Source organism: Balearica regulorum, chromosome 3 (assembly GCF_011004875.1).
Source record: "Balearica regulorum gibbericeps isolate bBalReg1 chromosome 3, bBalReg1.pri, whole genome shotgun sequence".
NCBI classification, from domain to species: domain Eukaryota; kingdom Metazoa; phylum Chordata; class Aves; order Gruiformes; family Gruidae; genus Balearica; species Balearica regulorum.
Genome location: NC_046186.1, coordinates 119,498,969 through 119,520,499, shown reverse-complemented (window position 1 = coordinate 119,520,499; position 21,531 = coordinate 119,498,969). Strand labels below are relative to the sequence as shown.

The 21,531-nt window shown below is 43.7% G+C and overlaps 1 long non-coding RNA gene across 1 annotated transcript in view; it reads left to right on the top strand.

The window, feature by feature from the left end:
* Window positions 1-18,972: 18,972 nt before the first annotated feature.
* Window positions 18,973-21,531, top strand: part of LOC142601343 (uncharacterized) — a 91,846-nt gene continuing 89,287 nt past the window's right edge. The window contains exons 1-2 of the long non-coding RNA XR_012834945.1: window positions 18,973-19,106; window positions 21,241-21,371. This is a non-coding gene — a long non-coding RNA (uncharacterized LOC142601343). The remainder of the gene's footprint in view (window positions 19,107-21,240; window positions 21,372-21,531) is intronic.

The window sequence follows — 21,531 nt, the reverse complement described above, 5'->3', positions numbered from 1 at the left end:
GATGTGCCGTACTTGCACGTGACGTGCTGTATATCACACCAGACACCCTGGCACTGGAGTTTTTTCTTGTCTCCCTCCTTGGGGTTACGAGAAGTGCAACAAAGGGATCTGCCTGCTGAGGAAGCTGTAGCTAATATTAGACTCGCCCTGATAAAAGCAGCGCGTCCCTGCTCCTGCAGCAACTCGGAGGCCATGCTGCAGGCATCCCCGATGCTTTCCCCACGCAGGCAAAATGCACAGCCCCACTGAAAGCTGAGCGGTCCTACGCTGTGCCGGAAGGTGCTGTGCCATTGCTCGGGGCAGAGTGGGGCTGCTGCCTGCACCCATCATTGTCGGCATTCCCGCGGTCCCTCCTCCCGCTGCTGTGCCGTTTGTCTTCTTGATGGGAAGAGTAATATTTTGTGACAAAGGTAGAGCTTCGTGACAGCAGCAACAGAAATTACTCTCCTTTCTGACTAGTCCTTCATAGAAAATGTTTTAGATCTGACTCTCTGGGGGCTGAAATCAATATGGGCGTTAAGCAACATGGCTTGGCTATTTGGATAAAATAGCCTAGTTTTGATTAGGTAGGGAATCAGAGGATAAAGGGATTTCTTTTTCTCAGAATTAAAGAAAGAATAGCAATGTAAAAAGCTGGATCAAATAGCTAAAGCCAATATCTTCCCCCTGAGGCTTTCTTTTGGTTCCTTTGTAGCACATCAACTTGAGAGACTTAAACTCCAGCTTCTGAAAGTTGCTGAGTGGGAGGGTGAAAAATAAAAGAAAAAGGGAGTTCACAGCTGCAGCCTCTTAGGAAATTGTGGTAACAACCTGTCATCCTTGGAGTCATGGCTGATAACGCTTCTGTGTGTCCTTGTGCCTGTTGGTCTTTATCTAAATTATCTGCTGGCACATCTGAAATTTAATGATGCCATATGACACTTGGTACAATACAGTCACATTAGTGTGCTCCCCCTCTCCCAGTACTCAGGAAGGCAGCACGAACAGGAGGAAAAAAATGCCTTTTTGCTACCTTTTGCTCCTGATGTGTTAATCCTCTCCAGCCCACTGAGCTGCTCAGTCCGTTGGCTACGTTTGGGCATTGCAGACTGAGAAGCTGATGCGTATACTTTCACACTCCTGCGGACATACCTGTCCTTACGGTGTATTCTTATAGCTTAAACTATATTTTGTGTCAAAAGGAGAGAACAGATACAAAAATGCTTATTTTAACATCTCCCATGTTAAGGAGCCATTCCCACCGGATTGGCATAGGGATATGCACTGCTGTTTCCTCCAAAAAGGTGATTTTTTTTTTTTCGCCCCATTGAAATACCTGCAATTCCCTTCCCAGAGCAGGGCGCAGCCCTTCGCAAGAATTGCAGACAGGGCGAGATTCCCGCAGCCCCTTCCTCTGCACTATTGCACAGCTCACACTCCCCTTTACTGCTTTTATTCCTTATCTTTTTTTTCCTTTTAGTGGCCAGGCTAGGCCTGGAGGCTCTGGAAGGGTGATGGGGTGGCTGGACAGAGCTGCTCGGGATGCAGAGGGCGATGAACCTGCCCTCCATGTAGGCAGGGGACCGGCGAAGTCAGCACCCTGCACCCACAGAGCTGCTCCCAGGCACCGGCTCTGACTCCAGCTTCCCTGACTTGCGGTAACGTTTATTAGCCCTTCGTGTCACCTGCCTGGATCTTAATTTGCTTTACAGTACGCGTGCTGCCAAGCTACCTGAAATATATTGAAAGAAACAACACAAAATATCCTCACAGATGTGGCAACAAAAGAATAGAAAAAGAAAGAATTCCCTTAAAGGGGAGAAAAGAAAAAAAATAAGGCAAGGAAAGAAGGAAGACTTGGATATTTTGTCAGGTATATTTGGTAAGGATTTTTTCAAAGACCTTCTTGTTTTAATAATGTCTTTGGTTAAAAGGAAAAACGGTTTTATTAAGAGTACTTCTTTTCTGTAGAATTAATATTAGTCCATGAAAAAATACAGCTTCTACTTTGCATGCTAATTTTGACTGCTTATTTCCACTCCCTTTAAATTTTTTTATGAAATTGTATTTGGGTTCCTGTAATCCTAAGTTCAACATGAAGAAGGAACCTGAATGCTACTTCAAATCTCATGCTTGCTGATTTCCAAAATATCTTACGCAGTATATGACCTGGAGAGAAGCCACACTTCCTTCAGTAAAAGAAAGAAAAAAGGAAAACAGGGCAAGTTATTTCTTGCCTCTCTGCTTCCAGAGAAAAGCTGGAACATACAAAATCGAAAGGCTCCAGTAAGAAAAAAAAACACATAATGAGCAATTTTTAAAAAAATCTTATCGTATCTAAATTGTTTCACTATGTTTTGGGGTTGTTTTTTGGGTTTTTTTTTAACATCAGCAGCTGGTGGCACTGATTGGTATCTATTCTGGGATTACAGGAATTCTGGCTACAACAGGAACGGGATTTCAGGGTGATGTGGGCTCTCTCCATAGGGAAAATTGTCCCACAGCTCATGTCATTAGTTCACAGAAGACAGGGCTTATTGCAGGAAAGCTCTTGGCGAGCCCCGGGGATACCCACTCCTGTTGTGTCACCTGCTGGCCCTGGCACAGATTCAGGACGTTCCCATCACAGGTTAGATGTGGCTCCACATTTCCCAGGGAAATTTTTGGTCTGTTTATTTACTAGCAGGGCACTACGCAAGAGGCACCAGGGAAGCGCTGCCCGCCTTCCGGGGTGCAATTTCTCTCCCAGGGGACATAACAGCCCCAGCTGGGAAGAGCAACCAGATGCACATCAGTTGTGACATTGTGCTTGAATCGAAGCCATGAGTCAAGAAGTATAATGCAATCTCTGTCACTCCTTTCCCTAGGAGAGAATTTTTCTCTCATTTAACTGCCCCACACCTTAGCAAACCTTTTCTCTCGCTAGCATAATGCATTTTTAATGAGCTCTTCTACAAAGACCACAAGGCAGCTCTGAAGCCTTAAGCAGAGGCCATGAAACTTTTTATTATATCTGTAATTTATTTTTTCTTTTACTGCACAGAAAGAAATGCACTACAGCTCTGAGCAATGGTGACAGGATGATCCTGGGTGAACAGAAGATGAATCGATGGGTAAGCAGTTCCTTTAAGAGTAAAAAACATGTTAAATTAGTCAAACCTTGTGCTGCTTTGAAGCTCGCAGGCATGACATTTTTAGTGGTTTTATTACATTTTTGTGTGTGTGTGTTTGAGCTACTGCTTAGTCAAGTAGATAGTGTCAAATCCTGATAAAGCAAACTCCAACATCCTAAAGTTTAACGATGATATAATGCAACATGCACAAACTGTGAACTGGTTTGGTTTGTTGGGGTTTTTTTTCCCTTTTTATTCACTTAGGATATTTTTTTAAGACATCTGAGAATTTAACTATGTCTGTCACTGCAGTTAAAAAGCAACCTGAGGCCGTTACTTAGTTAATTCAAAATGACTGGAAAAGATGAAGACAACTTGTGATTTCCGAAGCTCTGTATATGCAAGACAGCTTGTATTTCAATCTGAAGAAATTTTGCTGTAATGTTCTTCATCATCTCCACACTTTGATGGAAAAATCAAATGATTTTGATACTCAGTGTTTCAGATGAGATATTGCCTTTTCAGGTAGCGTAATTTCAGCTGTATATCACAAAGTGTAATATTTTATCATTCTGACTTGCCTAAATTATTTCCGTGCCACATCATCTTGAAGTATTTCAAAACAGAGCAATGTGAAAAGCTCATCTTGAAGTGTTTGGCTGCTGCACTATAGACTTCTGAGCTCTACTCACTATAGGATCTGAGCACCTTCCAGCAGCACATTAAACACCACGACTAACATCTGCCGTGTTTTGTTTGCTTTCACATCCTCCCCTCTGGGGAAAAATGCATGTGCAGTTTTGGTCAGGTTTTTTTTCTGTAAGAGATTGGTTTGATTTTTTTAAGACTGATGCCTTCTTCTGAATTTCAGTAAGAAAAGGCAAGGTGGAAGAAACACACACAGCACTCGGAGTGACACACGGAAATGTTTCTACAAACCCCCTTATATGTCTGGGGAGCGGGGGTGTTATTCATCTTTCTCAGATTAATCTGGAGTCATTGCTGACCATACCGGGAATTTTTTGTGGGAGAGAAGCAGAGCTGGACTTTCCTGAAAGCCAAGAACAGATGTGCTCGTTGCAAGATTGCAGCAAGTGAAATTGCAGCTCGCTGGAGTCCAGCCACAGGTTAGGGACTGCCCCTCAGAACAAAGCAGCGTGCCCTTGCTATAGCAGAGGATGGACGGAAGGGTTACTTCTAGAAATTGCTGTGTGAGAACTTTGGGCTTGCATTCACAGTCACTTGCAGAGGTTTGTGGTTGTCTAAAGTGCGATCTCTCTGTCTGAAAGGCAGGAAACGTGATGCTGTTTGGGGGCTGCTGGTCCTTGTGCAGGAAGGGGCTGACTTCAGTTTTCAGGGAGCCTGAAACTTCAACTCTGATGTGCGAGCCCCATCCCCTTCGGCTAGCGCAGATATCAGTATTTAGGCTTCATCTGCATTGCTAACTATTGTGATTGCTCACTGTTAACTCATCAAATGAGATGAGAGGATCTCATTACAAGGAGCTGCACTATCTATTACCCGTGCTGCTGTTTCAAATGAGACTCATTTTGAGTTGGAATTTAACAGCACCAAACAGACTGCATGGAGGTACAAATAGTTTAATTGTCCTGCAAGTCAACTCAATTTTCCAGAGGAATGACGAGCTTTAATAGAGTCGATGTTAAACCACTGTGGCTACTCGTCCTCGCTCTGCATGAGAGGTGGCCATCCCTCCAGCCACTGGCAAACGGATGCACGGCTGTTCTCACCTCCACCAGCACCATCCTTGCTCTCTTGTACAGAAGTCACGGGTCAGTCCCTCCAAAGCGACAGTCAGCCACTGGCATTGCTGTCCTGTAAAATGGCACAACGCACAAATTAATCTGGGCTCATTCCTGAATCCAGTGCTGCCTTACTAAATAAGCAGGACACAAATTACAAGTGTCTTTTGCCCTCTTCAAAATCTCGAGCGCAGCTGCCAGTACTCAGTAGGTCTGGAACAACTAGCTCAGAGTTCAGACCAGCATTTTCTGATCAGTTCTGCAAAAAAGGCAGTGCACTAGCTAAAACAGTTCCCCAGTTCATAAACCTAGGTGATCCCAGCTAAATTCTCTGTGCAATATCCAAAGCAAATATTTTCTCAGGACCATCAGTTTTATTAACTTCTTTAATTTTATTTATTTTATTTCTCAAAAAGCATGTAATGACTGGATAGCTGGAGATGATGGGTGAGAAGACTGTCAGCACAGTTATGAGGAAGAATGTGAACGCTTTTGGATAGGTAGTGAAAGGAGGAAGACACTGCCAAGGGTAGGCAATCCTTACAGACAGGGAGAAGAGGAGAGACAGGAGTGAATATAAAGGCTGTGCAGGCACAGGCAGAATTTGGGATTAAATGTAGCATAAGATTAACAGGAAGGGGCACATTTCCATTGCATGTAATGTACAGATGAAGGCTGGTGGCTGGCAGCCTCCTCTGTAGGGAGCAGGAAAGGTGCTCTCTTGTTTTCTGTCTTCCAGCTCAGGGGTCAGCTAGACATTTCTAGGGATGCTTTATGATTTCCAGCTGAAGGGCACATGCCGAGCTTGAACTTATTCCCTTGGAGGGACCCCTGCTGCCTCTCCTAAATGCTTTTAGTGTCTATTGCAGAACTTCCTAGACTGCACTACAAACAATAAATGGTTAAAAGCCAATGAGGAAGGAAATTGCTGGTTAACTAATCCTAATGAAAATTGCCCCTAGATGATGTGCAAACTCTGAGCCACCTGTGATGGGCACCAAATTCTCTTTCAAACTCAGCTATAGATGCTTTTTATGTGCCCTTCCCTTCAGCGTTTTCACGTGCCTGTTATTTCTGTTGCTTTCTGCTACTTCAGAGTCTGATTTTTCAGGGGATGTTTTGTCGCTGACTGCTACGTGGACAGGCACAGGCTTCGAAAGGTGTTTTCTGTTGTTGTTTGTTTCTTTTTAAAAAATCCTTATTAGCAGAAAAAGAAGGTAAATTTGCAAACAGAAAATGGTAAGAGGAGAAGCGCATGTCTTCTGATAATGATTATGTTATCAGAAGCACATTGGCGTAATGAAGGGATAATTACTAACTATGCCGGGTTCTGTTTTCACACATTTATGACAATTAGGCACGGGAGCGGGCAGGTTGTCACTGATTTTAGGCAAAGCCCTTTAGCAGGCACGAAGGACCTTAAATGCAGAGAGGAAACAGTTCAGCCTTTGTAGCCCACCTCTGCATTTCCAGCAGGATTAAATTCACCGATCAGCAGCAAATGCACAGCGTGGAGTTGCACGAGCAGTGCCCGGTCATTGTAATTCTTCACGGTAGCAAAAGAAGCAAGGCGGTAAGTACTAAAATACCCGGAGTCTCAAACCCAGCAGTTGTGGTATCAGAAGGCTTTGTATCAACTATCTGCCCTCTTGCACATGTACGCAGAATATGAAGTCTTTCGCCCAAATTTAATTCGTCTTTGGTTCCTGTACAATGGTCCCATGCAGATCTGTAGCTTTCCATCACAAAACCTCCAATCCATGATCTGTTGGCAGGATAACTTTGTTGGAGGGACAACGCTGGGCAGCGATGCTTCCATGGGATAAAAGACTTCCAGCACTTGCTCTGGTTCCAAGTCTTTAATGCGATATTGAAAGGCACATCCTTGTGCTCCCACTGAGCAGACTTGACAGCCAGGGCCCTCAGGCCCACGCCTCCCTGCACAACCAGAGCCTGATTATTTTTTTTTCAGTCATGTCATTAACACTGGACAGCCTCTTGGCACTCAACTTGAAATGCATGTTTTCCCCTTATACGGGTTAAAACTACTGAGGCTGACTATTCTCAGTGATTCAAGCATGTTCATCTCATGATCAGTCTTATGGATTTGTTCCAGATTTTGTTGTGCTAATTACCATTCCAGGTGGCTATGAGTTAATTACTAAGCTATGTGTTTCAGGGCGCACCATAGTGGTATATAAATAAATCGTTACTGAATAAAGAGTGCACAGATATAACGTATTTGATCATGTGGCAGAAATGCTTTGGCTTGCACAGGACAGCTGAAGTATATGTATTGTTAGTGACCATATGTGGTTCTTTACATTAATTGGCTTCATCTGGATTTGGGTTTTGAAAGTCTGGGGATAAGGGGCTTGATCTGGAGTCATTGATTATTATTTACAATGGCCTGATTTTCATTTCCTTTGTTTTCAGACCAGCCTGTGCTTCATGAGATACAATGATATCTCAGATGCTAAAAGGGAACCTGTTTGGGTTTGGACATCTGGGAAGGATGATACCAAGCCAGCAAGATCTCCTGTTGGTAAGGCACCACCAATATCTTCTGGTCTTGAGCAGCAGTCCAGCGTCTCTCAGGTGTGTTCTTCCTATTTGTCACCCTCGAAGGTCACCTCAGCACACAGATGGGCTCTGTTAAATGAAGCATAGAGGAAGGCAGCCAGAACGCGGGTGGCAGCCATCCCTGGCGGGGTGTGACAGATTGAGATTTTTGTGTCACCACTAAGCAGGAAGCAAAGCATGTGTTCTTTGCTCTCACCACCAAACCTGCAAGTCCTTTCACTCTGGGTTGCCTGTCTCCTCCATGGGTATGTCTAGGCCTGAGCCTACTGGCTTTTCCATTCCTCTGCTCTGTTCCCCCGAGGCCAAGTTGCAGGGCTGCATCCTTCCCTTGCGGAGCAGTGCTGGTGCCAGGGAAAAAAGAGTGGGATGAAGGAGTCAGAGAGTATCAACAGCGTGTGTGCAGTGACTCTTACAGAGGCAGTTTGGCAAGTTGCCGCCCATGGATTCCCACCTTGATGGGTTCAGGAGCTCCCTGTGGATGGGCAGGTCCATATCACATCAGTAGCATCGATCCCATTCCTACAGCCAGGTCTCTGTGACCACAGCAGTACATTTCTGTAGAGCTACAGAGGGCTTTCTGGTGTTAAATTCTGTCTTGCTGATGTATTTGTTGAGTCAATGCCCCACTCAGCATCCAAGAAACACAGTCTGGGACTTATCAGCACAGTTCATAATTTCAGCAGTGCTTCTGAGCCTTCAGATTGAGTCTGTTCTCTCACTGGAGTCATCGTTTACTTCAGCATAAATTTTTTTTTTTTTTTAAATTCATGACCTCTCCACACACACATGCATAGACCTCAGAGATTTTCATGCATTTAAATGAAAAAGCTGAACAGTTCCCTTTTCTCATTCACATTATGCAGCATTGCCCTTCTCTGTACTTTATCCTATTTCAGAGCTGTCATGCAAACAAACCCAACTAAAAAAAAAAATCATTAAAGAAGTGTGCATCCTATCAGCCTTCTGTCTCAGCTCCTTCTCTCACTGTATGTGCAGGGAGAAATCCCTTTTCCTGTTTGCCCTCCTCTTTCAGGTGTTTTTACTTCTTTCCTAGCTATGATCCAATATACCTATAGTTCCCCAGAGCACTCTGGTCTGCTCCAGTTCCCTAATAAACCCCTACTCCAGGACCAGGGAGCTACTGTTTTCTAAAGCATTTTTATGTTTTCTTCTTTATTACTCCAGAAGTAGGAATTCTCTTTTTCTGTAAAATCTGTCCTGTCAAGCACACTATACTGCTAGGACACCCGCTTTTCTTTATCCACCCGGGTATATCTGGATGAAGTAGTCGTTGCATCTCTCTCCTCCATCACTGGAATACTTGGATGATTTTAATGTTATTTCTTACTTTTATATCATCTGAGTCAGCTTTTGAGGAAGACTCAGCCGTAGGCCTTCAACAGGCATTGATTTTTTTAATTTTTAAATTTTAAATTATTATTATTTTTTGAGTATGATTGCCAGTCCAGCTTATCTTAGCCACCTTCATCATGCCAAAACATTATGCTCTGCTAAGCCAGTCCTTTTCATATCCCTAACTTTTAATTGGGGACATTTGGCAATGCTAAACAGTCATTCTTCTGCAAGGTAAGCAGCATGGGTTCCCGTTGGATTGTCATGTTGGCCACAGAAGAGAAGTCCTCCTTAGCAGAGACTAAATGTGGAGAAAGTGCATCCAGCTCAGGGGTTTACTGGTGGACAGCTGCTGGTGGTAGGGGGTCGTCAGCAGCAAGCATCGTTTGTTCTTGCTCTCGGCATGAGCGCGTGGCACTTGTTATTGGCTCTCCTGGAGAACAACCATAAACCCATCTCAAACACACCTAAAAAATCTCCCCAAAAGGAGAAAACCACAGGAAAATGAGGAAAAATGATGAATATCCCAGGAAATGGAAACATGGTTGGGTGGGGCTCAAAAAAGCAAAATGCAGATTGTTCCTGTGGAACGAGTGAGTCTCTTGTTCTTGCTGCAGCTGAAGCTCTTCGTGAGATGTGGATGTGGGTGTAGCTCTGGCAGAGGGTTTGCACTAATTGCAGACAGAGCAAGAGACTCTGGAACCAGTATGGAACAACAGTCAAGGCTTTCACGTGTAATCCTCTAGTCTCGATATCCCACAGAGACCCTTGATGGTCAAGAGATTGCCTTTTCTAAAGACAAATATGTCCTAGTAGCAAGACCTCCAGTTTGTGGTAAAAATAATTATTACTTACTTTCACAGACCCATGGAAAATCACCTGCCTGGACAGCAGGAGACCAGCAAATCACAGGTATGAAAGTGAATCTGCCAACTTCTGTGCAGAACATCTATCGGTGCATTTAGGCTGCATAAATCTCCTGATCTTCACATCTCCCTGGGTAAACTTTGGATTATCTGGATTTTTATCCACACATGGAAGGTGAAATAGCCTAAATCTTAATGATTTGTGGGATAAGGCTGCTTTTCAGTTTTAATAAATACATTAACCTCTTTGTCAGTGAGGAGTAAAAAGCTGTTTTGAATCCATGGTGCATTTTTAAAGGTTCTTTCAAAGATTACTTCTTTTTTTCTCTCTACTCATGTATCTCAGAAGAAATGGGCCTGCCAAACTGCTCCAGGAAGCTCTTCTGAGATAGAGATATCCATTTCTGTGTACGGTCTGTACTTGTGAAGCAGTCCATAAAGCCCTTTTTCCATTTAATCCATATTAATTATCTCTCTGCAGGTCCTCTATAGTTTCCACTCAGCCTAGGTGTCAAAACATGTGTGGCTGCATCTCGAACAAACCAGACCCTTTCACTGCACACCTGGTAAGTCAACTGTCCAAAAATAAAAATAAATAAAAAAGATTTACTACTAAAGAATTGAGGCTCTCCATGCTTGAAAACTGAATGCCTTGGGACTGTGGACTAAGGCAGATATTTTTAGTGCCATCAATATCTCCTGGAGTTGATATCTCCCAAGACAGATGGTTGTTTCCCACAGAACGTTGTCAAATGTTTGCTCAGCCAAGATCAATTTTGTTCCAACTCCTTTCCCACCTTCTGGTGAAATATATTTCACTTGCCAGACAAAAAATTAAAGAAACAGCATGAAACCATGTCTCTCTGGAGGGTTCTCATTCCCATAGCTCTCCTCTGTCCTTTAGCTGTGTGACTGACATCTCTTTTGATGCTCGCAGAAGAATAGATGCACTCACAGTAGAAGCGTGATGCCAGAAAAACGAGGGCTCGGGTCTCCTGTCAGAGGCTGACTTCTGCCAAGACCTACGACAAGTCATTTCTCAGCCTGTCAAAGGGTCTTGCTGTCGCACTTTGCTGTTAGATCTCCTAAAACCAAAAAAATCCTGAGGTCTTATCCTGAGCACCTTGAACTGATCTCATAAGAAAATGAGGTGGAAGGAGGAACAGAAGTGGTGCTGAGGAGGTGCTGGAAGGAGGCACAGAGAGGCTGGTTGTGTCCATTGCTTGGCAAAACTGCAGTGATTTTTTTTAATTACAAGCCCACGTGAGTTCGAAGATGTGGAGCCCATTCGCCGTGTCTGGCAGCACACTGGACTGGGTGGATTTTCAGCTGAAATTAGGGGCAGGGAGGGGCAAAGGACTTTTTAAAGGGTTCCATGGAGGGTATTTCCAGTGATGCCCTATTTGTAAAAATGGCACCATAAAAAAAAAAAAGGTTCATTGCTTTTCCTTGCTGGTTGATACTTTTAGCAGAGCTTGACTTGGAGTAGTACGGGGGACAGAGTTGGTACTTTCCAAAGTACCATCTCCTTTACAATGCCTAATTGTTAAAAAAGAGAAATTACAGCAGCCAGTACCAGTAGCAGTTTCTGAAATCTTATTCCTTCCTGTTTTGCTTTTTCTTGTTGTGGCTGTTTAGGCTGAAAATTATTAATATAAGGTTGTTTTCTGGCTAGGACATTGGCAATCCAGGATCAGTAGGGTATCTCCCATCTTTATCACTTCATACATAATAATTCTGATTTAGTTTTGTAATTCTAAATCCTTTTGAAAGTGCTACAAAATCAAATTCTTTCTTCTGCACATTGAAAGGTAAATTAGATCATCCAGAAAATTCTTTCCATGTTGCTGCATAATCTTTTCTATTATGGTTTCAAAGGCAAGTGAAGAAGGGAAATCAGTGCTGTGATGCCCAAAAATATTTTTTCATCTTTAATTTAGTTGAGACTCATCTGTTCACACCAGCCTGACTTCTTAAGCAACCCTATATCCTCAGACTGCTTTTGTGGAAGAGGATTTTGGGTGGAAGAAACCTGCTAGTCTTGGTACTGTGCCTCTTGTTTGCGATTTGCCGGACATCCATTAATAGTTGAGTCCTACATTTTCTTAAGGATTACAGATTCCTGATCCTTAACTTATGTAGGAGGTGTTTTTGGCCTCCTCCTGCCAAACGAGCATCTTTGCCATTTTCAAAATACTATGTATGTACTATGTATATGTATGAACATACATACATATATGCCCAACTTATTACTAAGTCATAATCTCTTCTATCTGTAAAGGCTTTTTGTATTGGGAATCTAATTGCCCGTACGGATTTTTTTCTTATGAAAACCTATCAACAGAGGCAATGCAGTGTCGTATTGGCTCCTGGGAGAGCCTAGATGTGTGATGGCAATCAACCATTTGGGCTGCATATGGGTTTGGGACAACCCAATCCCCACCCTCTTTTAAGAGGCATACTGGTACAAACAGAAAGGAAGGAAATGCAACAATTTCACATACAGAAACCAGACAGAGGAAGGAAAACCACACACAAACCAGGGGGTGGCTGGGGATGGTGTTAATTATTAGGTGTTAATTATTAAGCCTTATTTTGTCTGTATGTTCCTACTTTAGTGGTCAGCTTCCCTCTTGCTCTGAGTTGCTTTGAGCTGTAAGGAGAAAAAGCTTTTGCTTTCTCCTTGAGAATATTCAGGTCCAAAGGCCAAGCTCTCACTCTTCTCCTAGATGCATTAATTCACAGAACAGAGGTGGAACATCGTCTTCATTAAGATCCAAATCAAGCTGCCTATCCTGTAAAGGATCTCCCTGCCTGAAGCAAACCAGAACTATTAATGCATTTTTTATAAACAATGCTGTTAAAAATGCATGAAAGATGTGTTGTAAATATTAAAGCGGAACTATTGCTTTTTTTCTTACTCCATGAAATATAGCACAAAAATCTCCAGGTCAAATTCCTTCTGATTCAAATTAAGCTAGACAATTTCAAGAGTTTTGCCCATGTCCTTTACTATTGTATTACAGTTTCTGCAAGAGCTCTGAAACAACCCTGTTAGGAAGTTCGCAAATGTGGCTGGTTCAATTATGGAACTACACGCTAGTCAAGTTATAAAAACACTTGAATGTGAACAGAGCAATTACAGAGACCATTTATGAATATTTAAAGAGCTTTTGTAGTCTCCTAAATCTGCTCCCTGACCAAGGCTGTGGCAGGTTTAACAGGTAGCGTGGTGCTTTACTTACCCATCCCTTGTAAGCGATGCTGGGCAAAGGCTGGGTGCAGGCTCTGTGGTGCAGTTATCTCCCAGCCGCCTTGCCCGCTAGGCTGTTATCCCACCTAGTGGCTGCAGTCTGCCTGCTCTCCCTTTGCACAAGATGCTTTTTTTTTTCCCCACGAAACAAGTCAAAGTTTGACGTATTACTGCAGTTAGCAGTGAATACGCCTTCCAATTGCTTAGTCAGATGGTCAAATGTATGCCCTTGCCTTAACTGTGTTACGCCAAGGACAAGTTTCACACTCAGATGGGTATTCACATCATCTAAATTTATACATCAGCTATAGATGCCTGTCTAGTACAGTTAGCTTTCCAGTGTAAGTACTCTGTATCACTCTTCTTACTACATTTGTATCTGGTCGCTAATTTGGGCACATCGAGATGATGTGAATAAGCCCCTTCCTGTCCCTACTTGTGGGATAACAGGCTCAAGTTAACCAAAGTCCATAATGGCAGTCGCAGGAGTGAATTTTATCTTCTCTGCTGTTCGTACACAGATGTCCACAAAACACCTATATGCTATCCCTCCACTTAATCATCAGCCCAACTCTGGGCTGACTGAAGCCCAAAGTAAAAATGCCATTGCCCTCCAAAGAAGCAGGGTTCAGGCCAGAATTTTGAGTTTAATGGAAATGTTTTAAGAAAAATGAGGTGCTCTTGAAAAAATTTCTTCTACTAATCTCCTCGAATCACATGAAAAAAATCCATTGAAACATATTTTGATGACAACAAGAAAAAAGGACTTGCTAAAATACTGCAAGAAACTTCCTTGCAGTTGGATAGGAATAACTTTTATGGCAAGCCTTCAAGATGGAGGTCACCTGTGAAATCCTTTATCGCTTCCTTCTAACCTTGCTCTTCGCCCCTCTATTTCTGTGCCACGTTTTGCTCCGTTACAACTTTCCAAAAGTTGCTTTATTGTCAAAAGAAGTGGGACCTCTCCCCTCTTAATTCTTTAATTCTTAAATGCACACATGACTTGCATTGACTGGATAGACCAACTCTCTAGGTTGTCTTCTGTACCCAGAAGAATCTCTTGTTTCCTTTAACTATCTTTTTTCCCTTCTTTTGATGTCAGTCTTGCTTTGTGAGGCTAAAGAAAAATTGCAGGGTGAAAGCAGCTGAAGTTTCCAGCATGTGCCTGAAAAGTGGCTACTGCTCTCTGCAGAGCAGAGATTTAATAATGAAAGTCACCCCGGTAAATTAATGATGAATCTTTATCTTGTTATATACAATAAATGCCTCTTCTTCAAAATGCAGAACTATAAGAATTGTTTTCATAAGTATATAAAAAAAAAATTAATCACATTGGTAAAAACATCGTCCTGACTATCATTTTTACTAAAAAAATAAAAAAGTCTCAGTATTTAAATTTTTTTCACTGAACAAAACATAAGCAATTGCTTCAGCCTACTGCCATGCATTTAAGTGAAAGCATTCCCACCTGTGCTGTCTCTCCCTGTGTACTGGAAGAAAATTTTCCCTAGAAAAGTAAAAAAAGGTTCAGAAAGCTTGACACATACTTTGTTTTTCTTTTTTTCTCCTGTATTTTTTTATATATAATTTGGTGATGAAATGCATTTACCATCAATACCATACTTGATTTAACAGTCAGTCTCTTCACGCAGAAAACCTTATCGCTCCTCTCTCCACGAGCTGCTTGCTGCGTGCAGCCTGAGAAGCTGTTTCCCTAGGCTCCCAATTAGCTGCCTACCCAAGCTGTCTTTTCAAACTCGATCCGATATCCATGATTCCCTTCATATGTCTCCCTCCTGCCTGCTATATTTTAATTTACATTTCCAGCAGTATCCTTTACAAGTCATCTGCCTGCCTGGTTATACCATGGAAAGGTTTGCTGGGCCGGTGAGGCCGTTGTGGGGTGCAGGTGCCAAAGCTTCCGCAACCTCCGACCGCTGCAACTTCTTGCCTCCGATTTTCCCAGGCTGCGTGCGGGATGCTCACGCAGTCCGTGGATGAGAGGGATTTCCCGTGGCACCGTGGTACCTGGTTGCAGTGGTGGGGCCAGGGCAGAGCTGAGCGTGGTGTTGGCTTCCCCACCGGGCTGCAGGTCAGTGTCAGGGCACAGACATCCCCGGGCAAAAATTAAAGGAAATAATTTCTCAAATTTCTACTACTATATTTCATAATTTTTGTTATTTAAGTCTTGTGGGCCGCCGCTCCCTATCTAAAACTTATTTCTAGACAAATTCTTGGAATGAACTCCTACTTAGCTGATGATCAGCTTCTAAAAATAATTGCTCTAGAATTAACGAGGCAGGGTAGGGTTTTTTGTTTAATCACGCTATCTATACACTTAGATACACCAGCCTGATCAAATCAACTCTGACACGTTCATTTGCTGCCTCCCAATAATACTTCAGTCTGAAATCATAATCCTCAGACTTAAAGCATCGCCTTAAATCTGTAGCAAAGAGCAGCTTCGTGCCTCTTGCAGTAGATAGAGATGTGGCCCTGTATTTTGAAACGTGGACTCTTAAATGTACCTGAAATGCAAAGGAACAGGCAGAGTAATAGTAACTTTCCTCCCTTTGCTCAGCCTGGAAGGCAGAGAGGAATTCCTCATGGCACTCAGGAGTTTCCTGTGCTGTAAAGACTTCATTGGTCTAGTTTCTGTCTAATGAAACTGGACTATAAAAAGGTTTTTTGGTTCTTTTACTGTGCTTTCCTTAAGGAAAAAGAATTTGCAGGCTGATCCACTTTCGAGTTCAAGCCAATGCAGGGTCTAGGCACAGGAGTACAACACGCACATAATTAAGCTAGCTGCATTTTCATTAACAGACAAGGAAAACCATTACAGTTCTGAAATACTCTGTTTTCATGCTTTGCATAGACCACATAGCTGAAGATAACTCGGGAGATGCCTGAGAAAAGGGGCAATTACAGTTAATCAATAATCCTCAAATGACAGCAATTAAAATTCTGAAAAAAAATACTAAAAAGAAAGCAGGCAAGGTAATGGCAAATCATCCATGAGCCATTCAGAGCCTTTTTTGCAGATCTCAACTTGAAGAAAGGAAGAGTTTTTAATTAAATCATCATCCGAGGACACCATTGATGCTTCATGTTAGGCAATTTAGAGTGCAAGAAACAGCTTCAAATGGCCATAATCATAAAAGATGTGTTTGTTTTCCACCCAAAATGAGCCCCGTGCCTGGCTACGTAAAAAAGATGATTCTACTGAAACAATATGGGAGAGCTCTCTGCTTTTAAATGATCTAATTTCCATCTCCTTAGCTGAGTTAATTTAGTGCAGTAACATATGTATTTGTTTCCAAATAAAGACGTTTGTAGATAGTATTTTCTGTATAACATTGTCCCCTGCCCCAGGAAGATAAAACCTGGGAATTGTGGTTCAGCAGGGCTCGTGTTTCCGTGACCCGAGGAACTTGAGCAGCTTGACTTTGGAAGTGATTTTCCTCAGCTCCAGCCAGGGCACAGATTTCATATTTAGTGATTCTCAACAGCCTTTTAGAGGCTTAGCTCTGGGGGTCCCCCCGTGACCCCATGTGTCTTGAAGGGGTAGCACAGGTGGGTGCATCCTTAGAAAGGTCACCTACTTTTTTCAGAAAGGATGGCTGATTCGGGGTGTTACCTTTCAAGGCTGCAGAAGTGTCAGCTCCCACTCGATGATGATGATGATGATGGGCTTCCAAATCACCCAGCAGCTGGCCAAGGCTGGAGGAGGTGGAGCTGGGGAGGGACTCAGGGCTGCCTAATTTGTCTCCTTAGGAGACTCAAGTGGCCTCAGGTGGTGGGCTGGGGGGTCTGCAGGGTTTTCCCTGGGTGGGAGGAGTATGGCATCTTCTGGGCAGAGCCTGGTGACCTACCCATGTTGCAGGGAGCAAGTCTGAAGGGGGTAAGATTTTTCATGGGGTTTATTGTGTGGTTCATTTACATTTTGTTTTGTTGGGGTATTTTTAGCATCTTTCCCTGATAGTTTATTGGATTGGAAAGCATTAACTGCTGTGTCTAGGGCCTGAGATAACTGGAGCGGTTTGCCAGGAAACGTGAGTGTAGCCTTCTGTGCATTAAAACCAGAGAGGCTCGAGGTCTGATGGAGTTTTGTATAACTGAAGATGTTGTGGTGATGATGTTTGTGTCAGCCGTGGTGCTGGAGTTATGCTGCAGAAGGCTAGCGTGAACTGGGGGGTTTGCTTCAGGTGGGGGATTGGGATCTCTGTCCCTTGTCCCCCGATCCCCTTGGAGGCAGACAGCAGGTTAGAGATCTTTCCTCTTCTTTATAAAATAGCTACAATTGTATTGAAGCTGGTGAGACTGCTCACAGGAGAGAGATTAAGTATTCATGCAAGCATTTGCAAGCTGAGGTATTTGACCTTTCTTTGCCTGATTTCCCCGCCTGGATGTACAGCAGAGCAGTTAACACGACCCGCTTCTGTCGGAAGGGAAAGATATTTGTAGCGTGTATCTCTAGCCAACTTGGGGCATCAAAGATAGGTACCTTTTGGGACACATACTCCTCTCTTTCTTGTAATCTGCACCTGTGTTAGATGCCTGGGGCAGCCTGAAGGGAGACATTATGAATTACCACATCTGTCCCCTTCCTCCCCAGTGACTTAAAGTCACAGGTCCCAACCTGTGGCCAAGGAGCAGGTCCAGCTGTCAAGGGGCAGGCAGGGGTTACAAACCAAACATACTACCTTTGCTTTCCTTGTCCAGCTGCTAAATAGCTCCAGCAGCTCCTCTTACAGCATCCCTTGTTCCCAGGGCTTGGAGCTACCTCAAGGTGCAGCCTTCACACCAAAATCAGCACACCTGAAATTCTCATTTGACCAGCCCAAAAGCTTTACGTTCGCTATATGCACTGGGATGGGTCCAAACACTGCTTTGCTGTTCATTCTCTGCTCCTTGAAATGGAAACCTGTGAATAATTTCTTTGTCTGAAAGAGTAAGTTTATCTAGCTGGGAGAGGTGAGAGTGATCTTGAAGGCTAAAGTTAGTCTTGTTTTTCTGTAGTGTGTTGTGCCACTCCAGTGGAGGGTATCTACATCAGTCCTGTGACAACCAAGCAACAACCTAAACCTCAAGGCGCGATGGTGGCTATTTAATAAGGCATCATCTTGCCTCAGAATGATAGCTCTGTAATGGATATCGCATCTCGGCCAGTACTTAGTCTCCTGCAAGACATTTGAGCAAGGGCAAGCTCTGTGATAAAGCCAACCTGGCTGGTGGTGGGGAGGTGTTGAAGAGGAGCATTAACCAATGTGCAGATCATTCCCTTTAAGGAAAAACACTCTCATCCTCCCTACAAATTATGAAGCATTTATGCTTCTTTGCTTCTTGCTTTGCCAGAGCACACAGCTCTTGGCATTGATAGCCTGCCTCCACCCAAACCACTAAACTTTAATCTAATTAGATGAGCTCTTTCTCCCCTTTGAGTTGCACCTGCCTAAAGCCCCATCAGACTTTGTTGCTGGCTGCCTGGAAACCCCCCTTGGGGATTTTCCAAGGCTGATGAGCAGCAAAGAGCTGGATCCAACTGATGTTGAGTCCTGTATCGTGCTTGCAAGCAAGAAAATGTCTTCTCTGAAGACCATGACCAGCAGCACTTCTGAAAAAGAAGATACTCTCTTTCTTGGTTTGTTTTTTTTTTTGGTTTTGGGTTTTTTTTTAAGATTTCTGTTGGAGCCTCTCTAGTTACCAACCACTAAACGTTCCCCTGTGGTCTTTGATGTTCTCTTATTCCCACGTGCTTGCAGGGAGGAGAAAGAGAGCCACTTACAGACAGACTGATAAAGGGATCTATCTGACAGCTGATGTCCTCGTTTTTAGAGCTAGGTCGGACTAGCAACTAGGGGACAATTTTCTTTGTTCTCCTTCTGACCAAAAAGGTGGTGCCAATGTCTACATCCTGAAGACGTAACAAGAGCAACTGGTCCTCATTGGCTCTGAGATCCCAGAACATGTAAGCACATGTTTAGCCTTAGAGAAACAGAATAAAATCCCTCAGATTTGGGGTTTAAAATGAGTTTAAGTCACTTGCTTGATTATTAATCACTAACAGCAGTGAAGCTGGAAGGATGTGTAAGGACCAGCTATAACGTGTGTACGGACTTGGCCTTGTTGGAGGAGCCGAGTCTAGACTTGAAACTTGGAGGCAGTGGTTGTGTGGAAGGACAGATCCCAAACAGAGGTAGATGAAGCCAAGAAAGCTCTGCTCTGTGAATCTGGTCCAGGAAATCTCTGGCGCTAACATCTTTTTGGAGTCCTTTAAATGCCAGCCCCTTAGGCCCTGAAACAGCTAACCGGAGAAAAGCAAGTGAAGACCCAGGAAGCATCAACAGCAGCAGAACGCAGAGTGTGTATGTGCATTTAACGCTTCCCAGGACTTAATCTTGCTGAGATAAAATTGAAATATGAGGGGGTTTTGTGGCTTCTAATTTAGCACTGAACAGATGTGGAACTGTTGAAAGTAAAATGCCCATTAAAATTACTATATTTCTCTTGATTCCCCACAAGAAGATTACTTCCCTTGCAGAGTGCTTGCTTCAGAAACACAGCCAAGGAAGCAAAGCCGCTGTAATAACCAGGCTATAGCGAAGGAGCTCACACTTGTTCCCTCAATGCAGGCAAAACAGCGTTTCGAGACCTGCCTCGTGTCTCTGCGCTCCTTCCCTTGCAGCAGTTGAGAGGCAGACTGCTGAGGACCTGCCAAATCCATACGTAGCTACTGCTTCAGTTCATCCTTCCCTCCCTTGGGGAGGAAAAGGACATTTGGCTTTAAGATCCCCAGTGTCTCTAGCTTGAATCTCCTGCAGAGAGAGCGAGCAAATCTCAGCACATATAAATCTCTCCCTCTTGTGCACATCCACATTTGTTACTCCAACCCGCCGACCCAGCTGCCCTCTGGTTTCTCCAGAGAAGCTCGCAAAGACCCAAAAGGCATCAAAAGAATGAGGACTCTTTCCACTGTGTGGGTGGTTGGTTTCTATCATCTCTGGATGAAGCCTGTGATACGCTCTCAAAACACCATCAGCGATGCTCCTGGGTTTCTCCTCTTCCTTTCTGCTTTGGTGTAAAGGTTAAAGCAAGTGCCAGTTTTGCTTATAACAGGTTTAAAAAGGAGCAAAACTCAAAGGGAGCCTTGCCAGCAAGCTTTGCTTTCCCACCCAGCAGGGATGAGCCGTGTGGCAAATTGTTTGTTAAATTGAATCTCACGTTCTGTGCTCCAGCAGAAGCAAAACAAGAGGTGCCACAATTACAACTTCATTCCCTGATTACCTGCCTCAGCGTGGCAGCAATAAGCATTCACAATTTGTTACCGCACGGCCAATTCATCTTTAAACTGAAACGGCATCTTAATTGTATCCACTAATAGCTTCAATCAAAAATCACTGTGAGTCACCCCAGCTAGACTAGCTGGGGCTCCTAGCACTTGCTTTTGCTGGTTAAGGGACTCAGATGAGATCATTGTGTTTTTATTTATGTATATGGTCAGCAGGGGGGGAAGCACTGGCAGCCATATAAACTCTGGGGCATCTTTATCACTCGATATTAAGCTGGGGAGACAGGACAGCTGGGATTTATAGTTTGGTATATGCGGCTCCTTTTTATGGCTTTTGCATGATTTAGGCAGAGCTGGGCTTGTGGATAGCAAAACTGATGGGGGGGTGGAGGGTCTTAGGTTTTAATTTTGCAGTTCCTGTTGATGACAATAGTCATAAATTTCCAGGTGATTTGTGACGGGGCGTCAGTTTTCATTTGTTGGTGTAGAGAATGCAAATGTCAGCAAGCGGAGTAAGAGCAAACCCTTTTTCCAAGGTAAACGTTTGGGCGTGAGAGTCTGTAAAAATTGCCTGATGGATGTTAAACCTCCCCTCATTTTGTGGCAGGCTGAGATTAAACCTGCAGAGTCTTAGGTTCAGCAGCTGAGCACAGAATTGAACAAATTCCCCTTCTCACAAATGCCAGGGACTTTCCTCTCGTGAGCAGCGCCGGCCCTCAGGGAGCAGCCGTCCTCCCCAGGGCACCAGGAGGGCCCCGAGCTGGGGACCCACAAGGGTGACACGGTGGAGACAAGGTAGGGCCAGCGGAGCCCGTAAAGATGACATGAGAAGAGACTTCAGCAAGGGCTTCCCTAACCTAGAGAGGGACAGAACGACCCTTCTGTACCTGCTTTTCCACCTCATTAAATCACACTGCAGATCGATAGCAGACAAATGACTCGGTGGCCAGTGGCTAGTTTATGAGATTTTTCTTTATTACCACTTCAGCTCAAGTGCTATTGTGGAGGGAGAAGGATGAGACTAATTTAATTTCTCTCCTAGATGATAATTACCCGGGTGTATAAACCCTGCTGCCAGATGTACATCACCAAACGTACCACTGTGAAAAACAGGGCTTTTTGGTTAAGCTTCTCCTATCAGAGCACTTCAGCTTCCCTTGTAAACTCCTAACTGTAAGTACAGCTCAAAGGCTTCAAAATTTTTATAGCAGCGAAGAATCTAATGCAGGAAGCAAAGAGAGAGTTTGCTAGAGATGTGCGGGTGACTCTAAAAACTACTGTATGGTGCTGTAAAGCGTAGAAGAAAATGGCAAGTCCCAGGGGACGCGGCAAG